Genomic DNA, 13,239 nt, shown 5'->3' with positions numbered 1-13,239 from the left:
GACCCTATCCATCACATCTCAACTACTGGCTCCTAGTATATTCTAAGAGACATGGAATCTAGTTATGTCCCCACTGCCAGGTCCATCAGGCTCCAAGAGATATTTCCAAACCCATGGTCACACAGACATCCCTGGCTAACCTTAGCGGATCACAAAACAAAGTGAGTATACAGGAACATGAAAGGGCTTCCGGAACTAGGGGGGTAAGGAAGTGTAATGCCAAAGGAGTCAGTGTGCATTGTGTACATGTGAAAAAAAAGTCTAAGAACAAATTTAATTAGTGAAAATAAACTTTAATTTATCAAAAAAATTAAAAATGCAAAATAGAAGGAAAAATACTGGGGACATGGGGAAGGTTTTAAATATGACTCCAAAACTCTCCAACTGTGTGGTATAATTCCTTTTTTAGCTAATCATGGCTCTTATATATTCTAAGATGATTTCAGATTGAGTCCATGTTTCAAACATTAGTACTTTTCTACTGCTGTGCTAAACTGCCGTGAGCAAACCAACTTATGGAAGAAAAGTGTATTGAGGTTCATGGTTCCAGAAGGGTATGGATCTGGTGTTGCAGGGCAGCATGGCAGCAAGCATCTTCGGGGTGACTGCAGCAGGAAGGTCAGAGATCGTATCTCAACCATGAGCAGGGAGCAGAGCAAGCAAACTGAAAACGATGTGAAGCTTGCCCCTAGTGATGTACTTCCTCCACCAAGGCTACACCACCTCAACCTCCCTAAACAGCATCACCAGCTGTGGACCAAGTGTTCGAATGCACGTGCTTGTGGGAGACACCTCGTTAAAAAGACTCCAGGTATGATTTTGATAGAATATTAATGGATTTTTAAGAAAAATATTTACTGAAGCTCATTCATCTCACCAAAGGCAACCAACATGAATTGAGCTTTTATAAGACGTGAAGGGTGTTATTCAAATGTAGCACACCTTGCTGCCTGCAAAAGCTTATAACAGAGCAAAGATGTTCCCTGGATTCAGTACCCACCCACCTTGCAACACACACAGAGAAATCAAAGATCGTACATGAACCTCGTGAAGCAAAATATGCAAAACCTATCCTTAAAATGCTTGAAGACTTAATGTTTCGAAGATAATAACATCTCATAAAATTCAGTTTCGAAACCAAGCTAAACCACGTAAATGGGTAGGAGCGGTAGCAAATCCGAGAACATGAGGGGGAGATTAAAAAACAAGATGCGGTCGGTGAAAGGTTGCTTTCGGTTTAGAAGAAAATGTGTATCAAGCAGGAGTTCTAAACCTGAACTAGAAAGGCCTGGGAGAAAATGGTTACTCTCTTGATTTTTCCATTTCCTTCCTCTTCCCTAAAGCGCAGGCTAACATTTGAATCTGACACTTTGGAAATGAGACCGCAGCAACTCAGGAAACCCCTCGATGTTTATGGGAAAGGAAGAGCTTAAGCAACTGTGATAACCCCCACATGTTACCACACCGATGCTACACCAGCCCACACTACAGATATCCACTCCAGCCAATAAGGATACAGGTGAGCTCCTAGGGGGCGTTATCAGCATCTGCCTGAAGCACTCCTCTGGTGCTCATGCCTCATTTGCATAGCAGAAACCTTTCTACAGCCTTTCTTTTACGGGATGTTTCAGAACCTCACAACTTCTCTCTGAAGTTGCGTTGGCTGCTCCTTGAGTCTGATCTTGAATGTAATAGTTTTCATAGTAAGTAATAGGGATAACTTTTTTTGAGACATAAACTCCTAGATCTTTTTTTTTTAATTGGGTGCAGTGAATGTTTATTGATGGTATCTCAGAGAGTAAGGAGGGCTCCCTAGGCCCCTCCGGTTGTTATCGGGGTCTGGGAAGGAAATTGTGAGGGAGACGCTCAGTGTTGGTGACAGGGACTCCTCAGCAACCGAGGGCCTCTCTCTTGCTCTCAGTGTCCTTGCTTGCGCGGGTGGTCCAGGGTTTCTTACTCCTTGAAGGTCATGTAGGCCATGAGGTCCACGACCCTGTTGCTGTAGCCGTATTCATTGTCATACCAGGAAATGAGCTTTACAAAGTTGTCATTGAGAGCAATGCCAGCCCCAGCATCAAAGGTGGAGGAGTGGGAGTTGCTGTTGAAGTCACAGGAGACAACCTGGTCCTCAGTGTAGTCCAGGATGCCCTTCAGTGGGCCCTCAGATGCCTGCTTCACCACCTTCTTGATGTCATCATACTTGGCAGGTTTCTCCAGGCGGCATGTCAGATCCAGAATGGATACATTGGGGGTAGGAACACGGAAGGCCATGCCAGTGAGCTTCCTGTTCAGCTCTGGGATGACCTTGCCCACAGCCTTGGCAGCACCAGTGGATGCAGGGATGATGTTCTGGGCAGCCCCACGGCCATCACGCCACAGCTTTCCAGAGGGGCCATCCACAGTCTTCTGAGTGGCAGTGATGGCACGGACTGTGGTCATGAGCCCTTCCATGATGCCAAAGTTGTCATGGATGACCTTGGCCGGGGGGCTAAGCAGTTGGTGGTGCAGGATCCATTGCTGACAATCTTGAGCGAGTTGTCACACTTCTCATGGTTCACACCCATCACAAACATGGGAGCATCAGCAGAAGGGGCAGAGATGATGACCCTTTTGGCCCCACCCTTCAAGTGGGCCCCGGCCTTCTCCATGGTGGTGAAGACGCCAGTGGACTCCACGACATACTCAGCACCAGCATCGGCCCATTTGATGTTAGCGGGATCTCACTCCTGGAAGATAGTGATGGGCTTCCCATTGATGACAAGCTTCCCATTCTCAGCCTTGACTGTGCCGTTGAATTTGCCATGGGTGGAGTCATACTGGAACATGTAGACCATGTAGTTGAGGTCAATGAAGGGGTCATTGATGGCAACAATCTCCACTTTGCCACCAGATGGAGAGCAGAAGGCAGCCCTGGTAACCAGGCGCCCAATACGGCCAAATCCGTTCACACCAACCTTCACCATTTTGTCTACGGGATGAGGCTGGCACTGCACAAGAAGATGCGGTGATCTCTGGAACAGGGAGGAGCAGAGAGCAAAGTCCTAGATCTTAAAATGACCTGAAACTCAAGATGTCACTGAAATCGATCTTGAACTTCTCATCCGTCTGCCTGTGTCCTGAGTGCTGGGATTACTAATATGCACCGATATGCCTGAAGCATTCGGTGCTGAGAATCAAACCTGGGACCTCACGCACCGTAGGCAAGCACTCTACCAACTAGTCATGTCCCCAGTCCTATAATGATATTTTAGAACTATAACATAACGAGTGGTTTTTTTTAACAGTGACTTTAAAATATTGTCACTAACACAACACCTGACACATTTCTTTCTTTCTTTCTTTCTTTTCTTTCTTTCTTTCTTTCTTTCTTTCTTTCTTTCTTTCTTTTGCTTTTTTTTTTTTGTTTGCTTGTTTGTTTTTTCAAGACAGGGTGACAGGGTTTCTCTGTGTGGCCCTGGCTGTCCTGGGACTCATTCTGTAGACCAGGCTGGCCTCGAACTCAGAAATCCACCTGCCTCTGCCTCCCAAGTGCTGGGATTAAAGGCATGCCACCACCACTGCCCAGCTACCTGACACATTTCAAGAGCTCGTGAAATACACACCGAATGATCATTTTTTTAGAACTGCCTGCAGTTGTGTATAATACATCAAAATGAGATTTCTTTTTGGTAAATAACAATATCTGTCTTTCAATCCCTGCAACAGTGTCTTTCAAGTCACTGGGGTTCTCATTCTTCTTGTTTTCCTTTCCGATTTGTTGAGTTAAAATAACCAGTGACAGAGATGTGGGACATAGGAAGGAAGAAAGTACTGAGGAATGGAAAAGCCAAGTCCAGCCCCTCCCACAAGCCTGTCTTTCCTACCGAAGCCCTTATCAAACGGAAGGTGGAAGTTCAGAATTCTCCCTTCCTGCTGTCTTCCGTTAGCATGAGACCACCACCAAGACCGACTCTCAGACTCTTTCTGGCCTTGAAAGACACAAGTAGTTATTCTTTCTTCTTATCAAGTGCATTTGGAATGAAAGGTAGCGTTTTATTAATTGAATTAAGCATAAACGTGAATTTCAATGTAATGAGCCTCAATTTGTCCTTCCAGTCCGAGTTTCAGACTTTCCTTCCAGAGAACTGTCGAATGCTGTTTGTGGTACAGGAGTGTCATGTTGGGAAAGTTCTGTTATTAATGATGGATCTATAAACCCACATGAAAAGAGCGCTGTACCCGCCATCAGCAGACAGCTTTGTCGGGCTTTCTCCTTTTAAGAAGAAATCTTTAGAATTCCTGTTACAAGAGTTACAGCCTTTCAATCTCATGCCCTATAAAGTCTTATGTTTGGAGGTTAATAAAATGAGATTAATCCGGAGATACTGCATGTTGTGTTCTTTTCTTCATTCCTTCCAAGCAAAATACATTAACAGCAGCACAGTCTGGGGTGGGAAAGGGACGGCAGCACAGCCGGCTGCTCATGGAGCTCAGCTGCCCTCCAGTGGCCTCCGGAGAGGCTAACACGGTAAACACGGGGGTCGCAGTGGAGGAAACAGACCTGGCAGCTCTCAGAAGCATTGCTGAGATTAACCTTCATTTATATCGACTTTCTCACATTTACAAAAGAGATGGCCCAGAAGGAGGTAGCGATGCTGAACCCTTTAATGAAAGAGAAGCCAAAGTCTCCTGTTTGACAGCTCTAAGTCTAGAAACACATCCTGGCATGTTAGAACATGCGTATAAATCTCAGTAGTCTAGACTCCGAGGCAGGAGGATCTCAAGCTCGAGACTAGTAGGAAGATCCTATCGGAGAACAAATCTTTGTCTATGTTCCTATGATCTCCTTTACAAAGATTCCCAGTTTAGAACGTTTGCCCGTTATCAAATGTGCTAAGATAAATAATAATAAATAAAAATACATTTCCATGCATGCATATTTAGGTAGTTAGGTCTCTTTTATTTTTGCTGGAGATCAAACCCAGGGCCTTGTTCATGCTAAGCATGTGTTCTTCTGATCCACATAGAGACATAATCACTCTCTAAAAACAGGACTCAAGAAAAGGTTCGGTGATCAAAAGCATGGGCTGCTCGTCCAGAGGATTCAGGTTCAATTCCTAACACCCACATAGAGGATCACGCTCCCTGGAGGCTCTCCAACTGCAGACCTAAGGAGTCCGACACCCCCTGCTGGCCTCTGTGGGCACTGCACCCGCACAGTGCACAGAAATGTACTTAGGCAAAACATACACATAATATTTTAAAAAACAATTTTAAAAAATCAACATGTTAAATATATACACAACAGTCCCACTGTTTAACTTTCAGTTGATTGTTTTCCTATATGTAAAATATAGTGCTCATTTTTTGTTCCAGTAATTTTAATACTGCTTTTGAAAAACAGTATTTTTAAAACAATTTAAATTTTATTTTTTGTCCATTGGTGTCTTGTCCGCATATATATATATTTGTGTGAAGGTGTCATATTCCCTGGAACTGGAGTTACAGACAGTTGTGAGCTGCCAGGTGGGTGCAGGGAATTGAACCTGGATCCTCTGGAAGAGCATCAGTGCTCCTAACCGTTGAACCATCTTTCCAGTCCCTAGACATTTTGTTTTATTAAAAAAAAACTATAATGTTTCACCATATTCCTCCAATCTGTGCAAAATGAGCTGACTCTAACTTCCTTAGAAGAGAGGGAAAGACAGACCCAAAAGTGTGAATCAGAAGAACACATGGCCCTAGGTTTGATCCCCAGCAAAAATAAACAGATAAACACCTAATTGAATAAAATTTAATTGTGTTTATAAACACACACACACATTTTACCTTAAGAAGTATGAAAACTTTTTGTCACTAAATATTTAACAGATTGTGAATTACTGGTTATAAACTGTGCAGTCCTTAATTTATTTAGCCAATATTATTTATTTTACTTTCAGATTGGTTCTCATTTCTTACCATTATAAATAACGCTATAATAAATACCCTAGTATGCAAATCCTTGCATAGATCTCTGCTTATTTATTTCAGTAAGTTGCTAGAAAAAAATCATTTATTAAAAATTATGCACTGGCTCCCATGGGATTCATTTTAATGAGATTTTATTTCATCTTTGCCAAATGGGAGATGAGAAACAGTACGTCACCATTATCCCCTTGCAAATTTAATCTGTAAGCTCTTGACAACAGCGAAGCTAACATTTTAAAAATATTTATTGGGCATTTGTGTTTTACAGTTTGTTTCCTTTGTACTTTTGTGAATTGGCTGTACGTGCCTCTTCCAGTTTTTCTCCTGATAATTTTCTTCCTACTGATTTGAGTCCTTAAGATAAAAATACAGCACACATTCAGAAAATAAATAGCTACATCCATACGAATATCATACAAATTGGAGGAAAGACAAAGGACTTAAAGTGGTTGGGGCGCAGGAAATGGATGCCCCCAAACAGGGCACTAGGCACACGGAGAACACTGAACTGCAGGGCAACATTGGAAGCAGCCTCAGAGTCAAGGTCTCTCTGTCCTTCTCTGCCCACTTGTCTCTTGCCCCTTCATCTTTCTGGGGCAAAATAGTCAAAGCTGAATTCCTCTTCTCCAGACAAGAGCAAGTCATAAAAAGTGAAACCACGTTTCCCCCAAAGCCAGCCGTAAAAACTAGAATTACTGCTCTAACCTTTCCCTGCCTCTCTATCTAGTCTGACCATGAATAAGTCTCTGACCTGCTCTTGTCTAGTAAGTCATGAGACCCTCATTGAAGGAGGCCAAGACAGTACCCAGGAGAAAGGGCTGTTGCTCAGACAGGACCGGGGCCCCTCTGGCTACTGCGTTAGCTCGTACCTGTTTTGTCAATCACATTTCCAGCCAATTGTTCCCCACCCCCCTTCATACAATCAAACCCATGCACAAAAACAAGAGGTTGTTTTAGGGATGTATGGATGCATATTCATGTATGTAAGTGCACAGGAGAGCATGTATGAGTAGGCATGTCGACACTGTTGTGTTTTATAAAAAGATGGGAAGATGGGAAGAGAAGGAGTATGTTTGGTGGAGGCGCGGTAAGGTGTGGGGGAAGGGGGCGCCTCCGTGGGCCCTTGCTGAGGCATCCCTTCCCCCTGAGGGACCAGCCATACAACAGTATAGTATAGAATAGAGTTTATTCAGGGCATAGGGGATAAGGAAAGGGGGGAGACGGGGGGGGGGGGAGGACAGAGGGAGAGCAAGAGAGAGAGGAGGGGGCAAGCAGCTCCTTTTATAGTGAGTCGGACACCTCTAGCTGTTGCCAGGTAACTGTGGACGGAGCCTAGACAAAATGCTAACACACATGAAGAGCACAAGAAGTTCTCAGGAGTCTTCCTATAGAACACCATCCACCTCCTCTGTGTCAGGATCTCGCTGCTTAGGATGGGCTGGCTGACCAGTGAGCCCCAAGGAGTCTTCATGCCTCCAACTCGCTAGCAGTGGCGTTACAAGTGTGCACTACTACGGCCAGCTTTTTTTACGTGGATTCTAGGGCTTGAATTCTCGGGTCCTCCTGTTTACAAAGCAAGCGTGTGACTGACTAAATTGTCTCCTCTGCTTCCGGAAACAGGAATCTTCCTGAATCTTTGGGTCATTACTTCTGAAGGTTCCTGCATCATATCAAACCTCTCTTACTAAATAAATTCACTATTCTTTCTCTTGTTCACCAATTTTCTGCTCCAGAAACACCATCTGCAACCCTTGTAAGGAGTAAACAAAAGTGTCGTGCATTCCCTGCCCCTACAAAATTTTGGAACAAGTCTTATTTTTATAAACTATGTTCCTGGCTAATTGTCAACTTGACATAAGTTAGAGATAGCTAAGTAGAAAGAGCCGTAACTGAGAAAAAAATCTCTCCCTAAGACGGGTCTGTAGACAAGCCTGTGGGATATTTTCATGTTAGTGGTAAATGTGGCCGAGCCCAGCCACTGTGTGTGGTGCCATCCCTGGGCAGGCCCTGAGGTGCATAAGAAAGCAGGCTGAGTCTACACCCCGACCACGCCCAGTCTCATCTGATCTTGGAAGCTAAGCAGGGTCGGGCCTAGTTAGTACTTGGGTGGGAGATCCTCTGAGAATACCGGATGCTGTAGGCTTTAAAAAATATATAGAAAGCAGGCTGAGCAAGCCATGTTACAAGCCGCATTCCTCCATGACCTCGGCTTCAGTTCCTGCCTCCTGGTACAGTGGTGAAGTCTGACCTGAGTGTAATTATAAGGTAATTAACCTGTTCCTCCCCAAGTTGCTTGGATCATAGTGTTTATTACAGCAATAGAAACCCTAACTTAGGGCTGGAGAGATGGCTCAGCGGTTAAGAGCACTGACTGCTCTTCCAGAGGTCCTGAGTTCAAATCCCAGCAACCACATGGTGGCTCACAACCATCCGTAATGGGATTGGATGCCCTCTTCTGGTGTGTGTGAAGACAGCTACAGTGTACTCATCAATAAAATAAATAAATAAATAAATAAATAAAACCCTAACTTAGACAAGGTATAACCTACTATGAGTGCAGAATAACTGTATACTTAAAGGTTGTGTCAAAATAAAAGAGGTAAAACAGAAACGCAGGCAACCATCCACAGAGCCATACAACGCTAAACTTTATATTCTCTAAAGCACTCTTTTTCCTTTGTCGTGCCATGGGTGGTTAATGAAACCAATCATTAGAACACAGGAAAAGTCAGTGCATTTTAAAGCACAAAAGTCACACAGGTCCCTGTCTTCTAAGATAAGGTTATAAGGTGGAAATTAATCACGAAGCAGCGTTAAGTCTCCTCCTCTTTCTGTTTCTCCTCTCTAGCCAGCACTGCAATGAGGCATTTCCTATAGTACATAGAATAGGCACTAGCATGTCTATGCTTGTAACCAGAAAACAATTTATATCCATGCGGTATGCATGTTAGACTGATTACTGCTTCCTGTTTAATGGTCGTTGTTCAGGGTGGGCACAGTCATTCCCACTACAGAAACCCCATGCTTCTTGTGTGGCGTTTTCTTCTGTAAAGGTGATAGGCTGTCGCTATGGAGGGACTCTACTGGACATCTGCTCATTTACGGAATCTCTCCTTCCCTCTTCCTCCCTTGATGCCTCTACGTCATACCAGAGAAACTAAATTTCATTCCAGACCCTGGGTATGTACTTCGAGCACAACTTTTTTATTGATTCTTTATGAATTTCAGATCATGCACCCCAATCCCACTCACCTCCCTGCCCCTCTATATCCATCTCTGCCCTTGCAACGTCCCCTCCAAAAAGAAAACAATAAATAAACAAACAAATAAAGATAAATAAACAACAGAAATGCACATCTCGCAGTGGAAGCTACAGTGTGTCACAGTGTGTCACCCAGTGTACTCTTTTGACAGCTTTACTGACAAATTTTCATTGCAATGGTCTTGTTCGAGACCTCTGGCTTCTGCTACATTATCAATTCTGGATTCTCACCAGGACTTCTCTCAGTTAAGTATTCCCAGTAAATCACTACCATATCCTTAAAGAGCTGGAGGTTGCAAACATAGCACATCTTAGATCTGTCAACATAGCCTGTTCAGGAGGCTGTAAGAGGAAAGGCAAAGGAATGCCCAGGGCCAGGAAATGGCAGGTGGCTTTAGTCTGGATGGCTGCCTTTCAATCTGAGTGGCTAACAGCATCTTCAACTCAGAAACAGGCTCTCAGTCTTAATGCCCAAATGCAGGTTCCTTTTAATTCAGCCCAGCACCCTACATGCTCCCTGGGTAGATTCAGATGCTTTGAGCTTATATTTGTTAGTATCCTTTTATGTATATGTTTATTCTTTACTTCAATTTCAAATCAGGTGCCAGTATGTGCAGATGGTAGGAATTTTTTATTTTAGGTTTTTGTCTACAATTTTCTTTCATTGAAATACAATTCATATTTTAAAACTGCACATATCGCTGGGCAGTGGTGGTGTACACCTTTAATCCAGCACTTGGGAGGCAGAGGCAGGCTGATTTTTGAGTTCAAAGCCAGCCTGGTCTATGGAGTGAGTTCCAGGACAGCCAGGGCTATACAGAGAAACCCTGTCTCGAAAAACAACAACAACAACAACAACAACAAAAACAACTCTGCACATATCTAATGCATGAAGGAATTCACACTCATGAAACCACCATCCAATGAAGGTTTAAAAAAACATATCTATTATTTGTTTCCATTACTCCAAGTGCCAATGACAAGTCCTGTTCTGATAGCAAGCTTCTCAGGGCTGGGAGGAAGTGCCTGCCACAGAAACAAGAGGACCTGAGTTTGAATCTCAGTGCCAATGTAAAAGTCAGGCAATGGGGCACAGATCTGTAACCTCAGAGCTGAGAGCACAGAGACAAGTGCAACCTTGGAACTTGTTGGTCAGCCAGCCTCAAAGAAGAAGAAGAAGGAGAAGAAGAAGGAGGAGGAGGAGAAGGAGGAGGAGGAGGAGGAGGAGGAGAAGGAGAAGAAGGAGAAGAAGGAGGAGGAGGAGGGGAGGAGGAGGGGGGAAGGGAAGGAGAAGGGAGAGGGAGAGGAGAAGGGAGGAGGGGAGGAGGAGGAGGGGGGAGGGGAAAAGGGGAAAAGGGGAAGAGGAAGAAGTGGAAGAAAAAGGGGGAAGAAGAGGAAGAAGGAAGATGAAAAAGGAAAAAAGGAGGAGAAAGAGAGGAGGGGAGTGAGATCATTAAACCTTTAGCACTTTGAAATGTCAGCAATATAAGAAAGACTTGTGGGGTTTGTAGGTTTTTGGATATAGGGAATCAAATTAAAATTTAAAAACCATTCCCATGAATCTTCAAATTGACAGAAGCAAATCTTCTAGTTTCTTACACCATAAACAAAACAAAGCCTTCTCCTGAGCCCATGCCTGGTGCATTGTCCTATCCTTGGTCTACCAAGTTTCTGACATAATAGAAATCCTTATTCAATTCCAAACAATCATGAGCACTCCTTGGCTCAGTTTTATTTTTTTCCACTAATTTGCTCACTTTACATCCCTATCGCAGCTCCCTCTCCTCCCAGTCCTCCTCTCATACAGCCTCTCCCCCCGTTCTCTCTCTCATCCCTTCACCTCTGAGGAGGAGATTCCCCCCTGGGTACCAATCCACCCTTGCACCTCAAGTCACTGCAGGACTAGGTACAGCCTCTCCTCTCCCATTGAGGCCAGACAGGACAGCCTAGTTAGGGGAACAGGATCCACAGGCAGACAACTGAGTCAGGATAAGCTCCTGTTCCAGTTGGGGACACTCATGAAGACCAAGTTGCACATCTGGTACATATATGCAGGGAGCCTAGGTCTAGCCCTTGTATGCTCTTTGGTTGGTGGTTCAGTCTCTGGGATCCCCCAAGGGTCCATGTTAGTTGACTCTGTTGGTCTTCCCATCCCCCTTCCAGGCCCTCAGTCCTTCCCCCAGCTCTTCCATGAGACTCTCCGAGCTCCGTCCAGTGTTTGGCTGTCTTCAGTTCACATTGATTCACAGGAATGCTGTAGAATGCAATTCATTGTCCAAAAAACTGGGCATGTGACCACATTTCCCTTTAAGGTATTGATGAGATTTTAATGATTTCCTATACTTGAAAAAATAATGTCCATAAATTTCACATAAATTATACTGTCCTGTATAAATACATAACCTGATACATAATATGTATACATCTCGTCATATAAAATTTAAAGATAAGGTGTTTTCCATAAAAAGAGTTATAATACTAAAATTCAAATGTATTTTATTAAAATTCTTTTAAGTCTGAGATGTATGTCACTAGAATATTCCAGATTTGTCCACAAGATGGAGCTGCTCTCCAAGCTACTGTTTGACTAAGCTGCACTGCCTAGGTATTTATTTTGGATACTTCACTTGGTGTCACTCACATTAGCATGTGGACAGGGTGGCTCAGCAGCAGCGACTTTCAGAGTCATAAATGAAGGTAAGATGGCAACACTTCTAGAACGGTCTTTAAAAACTCAGCGTCTCCTTCTCTGTTCAGTGAGCACGGGAGGCTCATCCTGATGCTTTCCTATGACGTCACCCAGGCTTTCCAGCGGGAAGGATATAAGATGCCCATTGGGCTTCTGTCTGTTTCCAGTGTTTGTCGCCTCTCTAACCCTTGTCTTAGTCCCGTAAGATGCTATAATTTATCACCATAGACTGGGTAACTTATAAACAAAAGTCACGTGTCACGTGTCTCATAGTTCTAGAAGCTAAAAATCCACTTCATTTCCTTGATCATAAACGTTGCCCTGAGAGAGAACTCTCTGAGCTCTCCATTAAAAGGACAGGCTCATGAGGACTCAGCCCTCGTGACTTATCACTAGCCAAAGGCCCCACTCGCTAATACTCTGGGGGCAAAGGTTTTAATCTCACACGCTAATACCATTACTCTGGGGCGAGGGTTTTAGTCCAACTAATTTGTAGAAGATACAAACATACAGTCTACAGCACTCTGACTCCTTCCTAAGAAACGCTGTGCCGTGGGGCACTGATCTTGAGAACAGTCGTCCCGTTAGCTCAGGGAATGCAGAAAGTCTCCTCAGGCACTCTGACTCCTTCCTAAGAAACACTGCCGTGGGGCACTGATCTTGAGAACACTCATCCCGTTAGCTCAGGGAATGCAGAAAGTCTCCTCAGGCCTGGTGAGTAAAGTATACCATAGAATAGGGGGGAGGGGTGATAGCCCTGGCTCAACAAGTATGATGTGCCAAGGAAAATGCCTGTTTCATCTTCTTGGAGCCCCACAGCTACTTAGCATTGCAGCTGGACCCCATCTTACAGAGAAGAAAACCCACAACTTGAAAAAGCATCTGTCTGTAGATCATGCAGCTGATGTGAAGGGTCAGTCTGAGGACAAAGCCTTCACACTTTTTTCTATTCCATGCTCAAGGAGATTCCTGTAGCCTTACTGAGGGTGCACATGGCCCGGTCTCAACATGGAGTCCCTTGTATTGTTTGATTCTTCTTGGGGGTTTGCTTTGCTTTGATTTTGTGTGTGTTGCTGGGTGTCTTGGTCACTGTTCTATTGCTGTAAAGAGACACCATGCCCATGGCAACTCTTACAAGAGAAAGCCTTTAGTTGAAGGCTTGCTTACAGTGTCAGAGGATTCACCCATTATTTATCATGGCAGGGATCATAGTAGCAGACATGGAAGGCATGGTGCTAGAGAAATAGCTGAGAGCTACATCCTGATCTGCAAGTGTGTGTGTGTGTGTGTGGGAGAGAGAGAGAGAGAGAGAGAGAGAGAGAGAGAGAGAGAGAGAGAG

General features: G+C 44.1%; 1 pseudogene; it reads right to left on the bottom strand.

Moving 5' to 3' along the window:
* Positions 1-1,953: 1,953 nt before the first annotated feature.
* LOC114621382 lies at positions 1,954-2,963 on the bottom strand (annotated as a pseudogene).
* Positions 2,964-13,239: the final 10,276 nt, after the last annotated feature.

This window comes from Grammomys surdaster, unplaced genomic scaffold (assembly GCF_004785775.1).
Source record: "Grammomys surdaster isolate TR1022 unplaced genomic scaffold, NIH_TR_1.0 174, whole genome shotgun sequence".
NCBI lineage: Eukaryota > Metazoa > Chordata > Mammalia > Rodentia > Muridae > Grammomys > Grammomys surdaster.
This window is presented reverse-complemented; position numbering and strand designations above follow the sequence as displayed.